We start from the raw sequence: 8,313 nt of genomic DNA, 5'->3' as shown, positions 1-8,313 counted from the left end.
ATCGTTTTCCATCTTGCAAAATGCATCTACCAATGAATGTAGCAGGCTCAAGAAGAAAAATTTTGAATTTCCCCATATGCAAATCATTGCTGATGTGAGTGTTAATGAAAATGAAAGCAAGAATGTTGTGGCTTGGTGAATCCGAAAACTGAATTTACGTTAGTGTGTCGTAAATTGGCTGCGATTAAATTAGCGTTAGCAGAATCCATCTGGTATTTACAGGCTATCCTGTACATTTTGTGGAATCCATTTTGTATTTCTGGCAGCCATTTTGTCTTCCCTTGTGCTCTGTTTAAAGGACTGGCTATACTTAGACTCTGCTACCCTGCACATACGCAGGAATATCTAACTGTCCGTGCATCTGTTTTTAGTCTGTAACTATCAGGTTGTTTCTACCTGAGTCAGCAACTGCTAGCTCCTCCTATACTATTTACGGTGCATTTCTGTATGACCATCTATGTATGTAACTCTTCTCATGTATGCTTGCATCGTCCTTTTCCTGAGCCCCTGTGTGGGTATAAAAGACCCATGGTTCTTCTACTCTGGGTGCTACCTTCATTCAGCACCACAGGGTGCTGGGTGAATGTGGTTCCACCTCCTGAGGTTTAATAAACTATGTATTTTCTATTTCAGTTTCTGTGCCAACTTCTTTCTAATAGTCTGAGGACTCTGTGCAGAGAAGGGCGAACCCCTTGCACTGGTAGGCCTAGCTGAGGCCTATTTTCTACAATTGGCGCCTCAACTTGGGACTCATCGGTGACTCGGATGCCCAAAGGATTGGTCGCGACGAAGGATTGGAATCTCGCTCTGGACGTGATCACTGCCCGATAAGACCAGAGTCTTGGCATCCACGGCTACTTTTCCTTCCTTTCTGATCTGACCATCCAGGTGGCACCGGTCCTCGACTGAGATCTCTTCTGTTGATTCACCGTGCAGTGACCATTTGGTCGATTTTAGAACTTGGCAGGATGAATCTGAACACCAAGTGATTGGTAAGTGTCTGCGGCGCTTGGTTGTTGGTTTTGATGCCTGTGATTGGTAAGGTAGTTTAGTAACGCTTACTGTGGCTTTGAGTATGGTATATTTTGTGTTGGCCAACTTGGTTTGTTTTGACATATGTGACTTGCAATTCACATAGGCAGGTAATGAGGAGAATTTTCTCTAACTGAATTGATTTGAACGGCACATCGTACTAAAGGTACCTTAAGTGCTACTTTGATTATAATATTGCATATTCTGCACTATTTTTGGCATATCTGTCTTTAGCACACTTCAAAGGATGTGTTGCTTTTGGAATGGTACCGAAATGAGACTTGATGAAGCACAACTGGCCCCCCCCGGAGGGGACGCCTAATAGGGATATGTATATTAAGTATGGTCTTTCTTCTATAATGTACAGCGCATTATGGAATAAAAATATTTGTAAGTGGTGACTAGTACCCCGAGGAACTAAATATGTACATAAAAGGATCCTGGTCTGTGCACTTAGTAACATTCATAAGTGATGAGATGCAGAGCGTTTTTTTTTTGGTGTTCTGCCAGCCAAATCTGGTGAATATGACTTGCAACTAGTATTTACAAATGGTTTGGTTTAAGTACAGTCTGTGGTCTGTCTTTTGTTTCTGTCTTAAGTGTTGATCTGTGGGTTAAATGTGTGTTTACATGTTATGGTGTGGTAAATTGTGTTTTGGATGTTGCTAGCACTGGAAAAAGCGTGCGATTGAATGACTGTGAATATGTGAAAGAATTCTGAGAAGTGAAATTGTTAAGGAGTAAATTTAATTTGGTCTCATCACCATCAATAAGTCGCAAAAGGAAATTGAGAAGGGTGTAGCAAGAGAAAGAGCAACCCCTGTGATTTGATGACACCCTTAATGTACAAAAGTATTAATGAAGAGTAATTAGGGACCCGTTAAAAGTTTAGCTTGAAAAAAGTGTGGGTATTTCGAATTTGCAAATTGTTCCTATGCAGCTTTCTGTTCTTGGTGGTTCAGTGAGCCAATGTGCTGGGTCCACAGGGTTGTAGGTTCTAATTTAAACTGAACCTGCTAATCTGAGAATTGAACCTAAATTTATGACCCTTGAAAAGAAATTGTATATTAAAATAAATGTTTCCATAGGGAAAATTATTGCAGTTTAGATAACATTAGGAAGGCTTTTTGTCTTTGACAGCTTCAGGGCTGTGCAAGGCAGATTTTGACCTTGCAGCTTGTAAGGTGGGGGCTAAAAATAGAGGAGTGAACCAGGAGGTGAAATCACTGCTTAGAAAGCTTCACTGACATGAAAATGTGTAATGCTTGCAGCAGGACAGCCTTGGAGAAAGGTGGGGGCTAGGAGCACTCGCTGTGGCCCGGTTCTGCGCTGAGGTTTAGCTTCTCTGATGAGACAGGGCAGCTGAGGAACGAAACCCAAGGAGCCTTCCTCGGCCCTATTTTGTGCAAAGACCAGTTAGACTTTCCATAGAAAACTGTTTTTATTTTTTTTTAAAACTGTTGCATTAATCCTACACAAAAAGTAAAATGATGCTCTTGCTTGAAATTTTAAGGGCTATATGCCTATATAAAAACGATTTTCCAATTGAGAATTAATTTTCTCAGTGGAAATTGTGGCGCAAAATTAACATGGATTATCGGATAAGAGTTTTACCTTTAGAAAGTTAAAATTAAGATGACCTGTGTAAAGAGAAAAACGAAATTGTGTGTTTTACAATAGACTAAATTCAGATACAAAATGTCACAGCATTTATCTTTTGTATAGGGTATTCAAAGGCATTCACATTATACAGCACGACAGATTTGTGTTGGCTTGAAGGGTTGACTTGCAAGGCGTGTAAATTTCGACACCTTTACGTGTTAAACAGCTGTGTCAACAAGACCATTTCTATCTTGGACTCCGGCTACAGAGAATAGTTGAAGTCAAAAACACGGAGTAAAATTCTGCATTTCAGACTGCTGTTTCCAAAGTTAGAAATGTAGTTTCATTATTTTTGCAGATTGACAGTAGGGATTTCTTTTCTTAATGACTTTTTTTAAAATAAGGATAAGAGTGGTTTTTGATGTTAAATAATAATGGCTGTCCTTCATTTGAAAGTGGCGCAGACTTAAGATGTTTCAAGATAAGCTTCTGTGCTTAGGGCTAAGAATTAATGTGTTTCAATATAATAGGCAAGGGATGCAGCTCGCTTTTCATATGTAGACTCGTCAAAATGATTAGATTTATTAACAAAAAAAATAAATTTTGATTATATAAAAAAAAAAAAATGTTATTTCAAATAGGTGCAAAAACAAATTCGTTTTTTACTATTTATAATGCCTAATAATGATACTGTGACCTCCTAGCATCCAAATTGCATTTAAGCCGTGCTATACAGCAATAGGGGGTCAATTACATGTGAAAATGTCACTTTACCCAGGCGTACAAAACTCATTTTTATAAGGGTATACATTATAAATTTTATGATGCCACATCTCTGGGATATGTAGAGGACATTCTGGGGGTGACTATTATGCAAAAACATTGTAGGATGTTAATTTTTAAGTGCCCTGAAAATCAAAGTCGAAATTGGGTAAAAATTCACTATTTAAATGAGTTTTCTCCAGTCAGATCAGTTTTTAAACTGCCTTACGCCCCAGTAAATGCACATATGTAAGCATAGACCATCTATACTGCTAGACAAACGCTTGGCACACTGCTTATACATATCAATGTACAAAAATTGGCAGAAGTTATTAAGCTTACCTCTGAAATTGCTGGTAGACACACAGAGTGGGTTTTGCTGCTCTGTCTTCGGTCTTTAGGGTCACTTTGACTTGGAAGCACCACATGAAAACCTTGCATGCATGCTGGGGAACAGCTGCATAGGTTATAGGTCAAAGTCCTACATTTAGAAGCCTGTAGGGCTCAGCACAACGTTGCTTTGACATTTCGACATTTGAAAGACGAAATGGCAGGGGAAGAAAGAGGTTTTTGCTTACCCTTTTTTTTTTGGTAAAAGCAAGTTTTTGTGTGCACTCAATGCACATAGTATATGTGACCTCTCTTTAAAGGACAATGGCTCTGCCATATATATATAGTATAAATGTTTTTAGGGTTGAATTCAGGAAGCAATGGGATTCAGTTTGACTTCATGCGGCGTCATGTTGCACTAGTACATTTGCTAAAGGAATATGTTCTTTGGCTAGCTGAAATGTGCTATTTCGCTCCTCAGAGTTTGTTTATGCCCAGTTGCTACAAATTGGGGTTGATAGTGTTGACAGAATGAAACCTGGTACAGGTTTCTTACTGTCAAAACTGGGGAGTGGAGGCTAGCTCCTCTACAAATTAAGGGTAGGCAAATTTATGTGTTCTCTCTCTTTTTCTTACTTTTTTCCGAGCCTGTCTAAACTGTCTGTGAAATAACCATGAGACATTTAATTGGCTATTCAGTAATACTGTTTTCAACATTATTAGCATTAATAAAACGAATAAATATATTTTGCTATGTTACTACCCATCCTCTCTGATGGAATTATGAGAGGATGAGTAGTCTAGGTTGCTGCTTCCTTATTTGATCTTTAAGGGGAACTAGCTGTGGGTAGTTTTTGTTTGAAAATTCTCAGGTGACAACACCACTATTGTTTGTTTATTCTCATGCTACATACAGTTTTGCAAGGGCATAGTTAGTTTTATTAGCTAGTTTGTGTAAATAAACTGACAGTCCTTACTAGAACTAATGTTGCATAGTTTGGATTGTGAAAATGTAGAATGCAGGGAAGAGGTCTATGTGATCCTTAGCAAACATTTTTGAGGAAAATATTGTTTTACAGGAGTCTGTTAGTCACAAGATGGTCCGCTGGAGAACATGTACCCATTATGTTGAAGTTTTTAGTTCTGTATGTAATAGGAATCCCTGTTAAATTAGCAGTGTTAGATTTTCCTGTTGCTCCTATAACATGAGAGCATGGTCCTGAGTATACAATATAGGTGCTTTAATTAAGAAAAATCATTTTAGAAGTGTCTGCAGTCCTGTACAAATAATGCAATGTTTAGGAGTAAAACGTGTATAACATTTCCTTTTTCTTGAGGGTCTTTAGAAATGAACACAGACTTCCTTGACTGCTTGGCATTGGGTGACGTATTACTCTTGTCAGTTCACTAAAGAGTTTTTATACTTGCCAATAGGTCCAGACTGTTGTTTTATTTACTCTCACATATATGAAAGTGGTTCCAGGGTGCCTTGTTAATATATGGGGCGTCCCTGGACTAGGAAGTATTCTGAGACTATCCTCTCTGTTGATAGATTATTTCTGTGCCTTGTCTAAAGACCTTTTGTTCTGTCCACCAATAGATATTTGCTGCTTTACAACCATTGCCAGAGGGGCGCGGACATCAGATCCAGCTTGAGGAGTCCGCACCAGTCCAGCTTGAAGTCAAAGGGAAGGTAACCAGCACAGGCATTGCTGGCAACCAGGACCTCAGTGAAGGTAGAAGGCCGGAAGCATTGTGATGAGCGTACCCCTGCTACTATCTTGGGCGAAAGACGGGGTCACAAATCAGAAAGGAGAAATCGTGTATCAAGCTTTTGATGCCCAGCTGAGAGTCACAGACCGACCAGGAAGGGAAGAAGGTTTTTGCTTGAGGTAACCCCCTTTGAAACAAGGGTTGCATCAGAGATCCTAGCATCAGGCCTCTGAATCCTGGTCCCAAAGTGGCTGTAAAGGAGATACCTGGGCACACTGAATGCAATCCATGGCCCCAACGAAAGAGCAGTGTGCCAGCAGAGCAATACAGGAGTTAGGGACGGACTTGAGTTCAGGGTACAGGTGCTGTGTCTCTGGTGCCTGTTAGATTGAAATGAAGAAAACTGGTGCACTGCCTGAGACACTGGACAGGATCGCTGAGCGCATTTGCCCTGGTGGGTGATTGCCCTATCCTGAAAGAAGAAACTTTTCCCTTGAAACTAGGCCATGATTCCTGAGTTGCGAGTTGTGCAGCTCCACCGTGGGAACAACAAGAGCCTGCCTGCGAGGCTCAAACGGACACAGGGAGAAGACTCCCCTCTGGTTGGTTGTACAGCGGCTTTAATTTCCCAAGGACATCTTTTTCTTTTTGTTGAAAATGTACCCCATTGATCGTCCCATTTTTGAGGAGGAGAAACCCTTTGCAGCTCTTCGTCCTAATTCTCATGGTTCTGTGTAGTTCTCCTGGTCCTCTGGATCCAGGATCATTTTTGTAAATAATATGTCTGACTGCTTTAATGTTTGTATTGGGTATAATGATAGATACTCTAGCCCTCATAAAGGAAACACTGGAAAAGTCTAGCGAAAATGTTTTTATTAGATATGTACTGTTGGATACTTTGATATTGAAATTGATGGTAACTGAAATGCATAGGAACCTTGAAAATGTTTTTACTGGATGGTTCTAGGATTTGCTTAGGACTAGAAAGCTAATAATTCTGTTTCTGATAATAGTAATTACTCTCTCCTGCTATCTGTATGACCCAATTCTCTGTTCCCTTTGTACTTCTGTTTATACCTCATACATACCCGCTTAACAATATTTAGAATGAGAAATGCCCACCTAGCAATGAATTTGTAAATTTATGAGAAAAAAAAATTATTAAAAATTAATATGCATATTTTTCATTTTTTATGGGAGATGTCTTCAGCTAACGCTAAAAGGGTCGTCTGTCGTAAATTGGCTGCGATTAAATTAGCGTTAGCAGAATCCATCTGGTATTTACAGGCTATCCTGTACATTTTGTGGAATCCATTTTGTATTTCTGGCAGCCATTTTGTCTTCCCTTGTGCTCTGTTTAAAGGACTGGCTATACTTAGACTCTGCTACCCTGCACATGCGCAGGAATATCTAACTGTCCGTGCATCTGTTTTTAGTCTGTAACTATCAGGTTGTTTCTACCTGAGTCAGCAACTGCTAGCTCCTCCTATACTATTTACGGTGCATTTCTGTATGACCATCTATGTATGTAACTCTTCTCATGTATGCTTGCATCGTCCTTTTCCTGAGCCCCTGTGTGGGTATAAAAGACCCATGGTTCTTCTACTCTGGGTGCTACCTTCATTCAGCACCACAGGGTGCTGGGTGAATGTGGTTCCACCTCCTGAGGTTTAATAAACTATGTATTTTCTATTTCAGTTTCTGTGCCAACTTCTTTCTAATAGTCTGAGGACTCTGTGCAGAGAAGGGCGAACCCCTTGCACTGGTAGGCCTAGCTGAGGCCTATTTTCTACAAGTGTGTGAAATCAATAATGAGCTTTTTATCAGTCATTTGAGCTCCTAGCTTACAACCTTGGAAGACATGAGGCTTCTACCATTATCGAGTGGATTAGAAATGTATGGGCGAGTGTTCAGTAGTAAATCATTGAATAAATATAGCTTTGTCTAATATTATTAGGAAATGTACTCAGGTGACATTTCTCCACTTGATAGGGACAATGTATATAAATAAGTTACTGTCATAATATCTGACCTGTTCTCACCTGTGTATGCCAGGCAGACACAGAGTGAGGGCGCCACTAGATGGGAAAGCTTTGGAGTACAGAACACTCTAGAAACAGGTAGAATCAGGACAAACAACATGTCTGAGAGTACTACAGGACTTTCAAAAGACTTACAAAGGCGGTGGTGGTTGCTTATTAGCTCATCATATTTCAGAGTGTTCCTTGCTAGACAATCAAGATTAGTTGCTGCATCCAGAACATAGTTACCAGGAGATTTGGACTCCTTGTGCTTTTGTCATGAAAGATTTGTTGAATTCAAAGTAGTATTCTGGATAACATTTAAGATCAAGGATTTAGACTATGATTTGTACATTAGTTCTCAAGTCATCCTACAAAGGATCATGAAGTGTACTGCAATATGTTCACAAGAGGAACTAGTGAAGCCTCAAAGTGCACACACTTTGTTCTATTGCTTGAAATCATGAATGGTATAAGGTATCACCATTGATATTAAAGTGAATGTATATTGTTTGGAGTGAGTGCATAATACTAATGTAAATTTAATGTTACAGCTGATGAACTATGTGTTTTGAGAATCATTCAGATCACTGGACTACAATTAGAATTCCCTGAAGATAGAGCTTGTATTATAGTTTAGGTTATTTGGTAATGTATTACAAAGGCTTCTTCTATCTTTCAGCTCACGAACATCACTGAGTTTTCACCACACAGTGAGTAGTTTGTACAGAGACTGTTACAAGTATGTCATAGTAGAAATAATGAACTATAGAGCAGCAGAAAACATACTAAAAGTATCTACTTTTTATAGATAGCAACACCCAGTCCCAGGGTGAATGAATGATACCAGATT

General features: G+C 39.4%; 1 long non-coding RNA gene across 1 annotated transcript; it reads left to right on the top strand.

Annotated features, from left to right (window-relative positions):
- The first annotated feature begins 545 nt into the window (after window positions 1-545).
- LOC146776277 (uncharacterized) lies at window positions 546-7,136 on the top strand. Its single transcript, XR_014972045.1, has 2 exons — window positions 546-992; window positions 5,327-7,136. It is a non-coding gene; the product is annotated as an uncharacterized LOC146776277 (long non-coding RNA).
- Window positions 7,137-8,313: the final 1,177 nt, after the last annotated feature.

Source organism: Triturus cristatus, chromosome 12 (assembly GCF_964204655.1).
Source record: "Triturus cristatus chromosome 12, aTriCri1.1, whole genome shotgun sequence".
Taxonomy (NCBI): domain Eukaryota; kingdom Metazoa; phylum Chordata; class Amphibia; order Caudata; family Salamandridae; genus Triturus; species Triturus cristatus.
The sequence above is the reverse complement of the archived record's forward strand: the minus strand, read 5'-3'. Positions and strand labels throughout refer to the sequence as shown.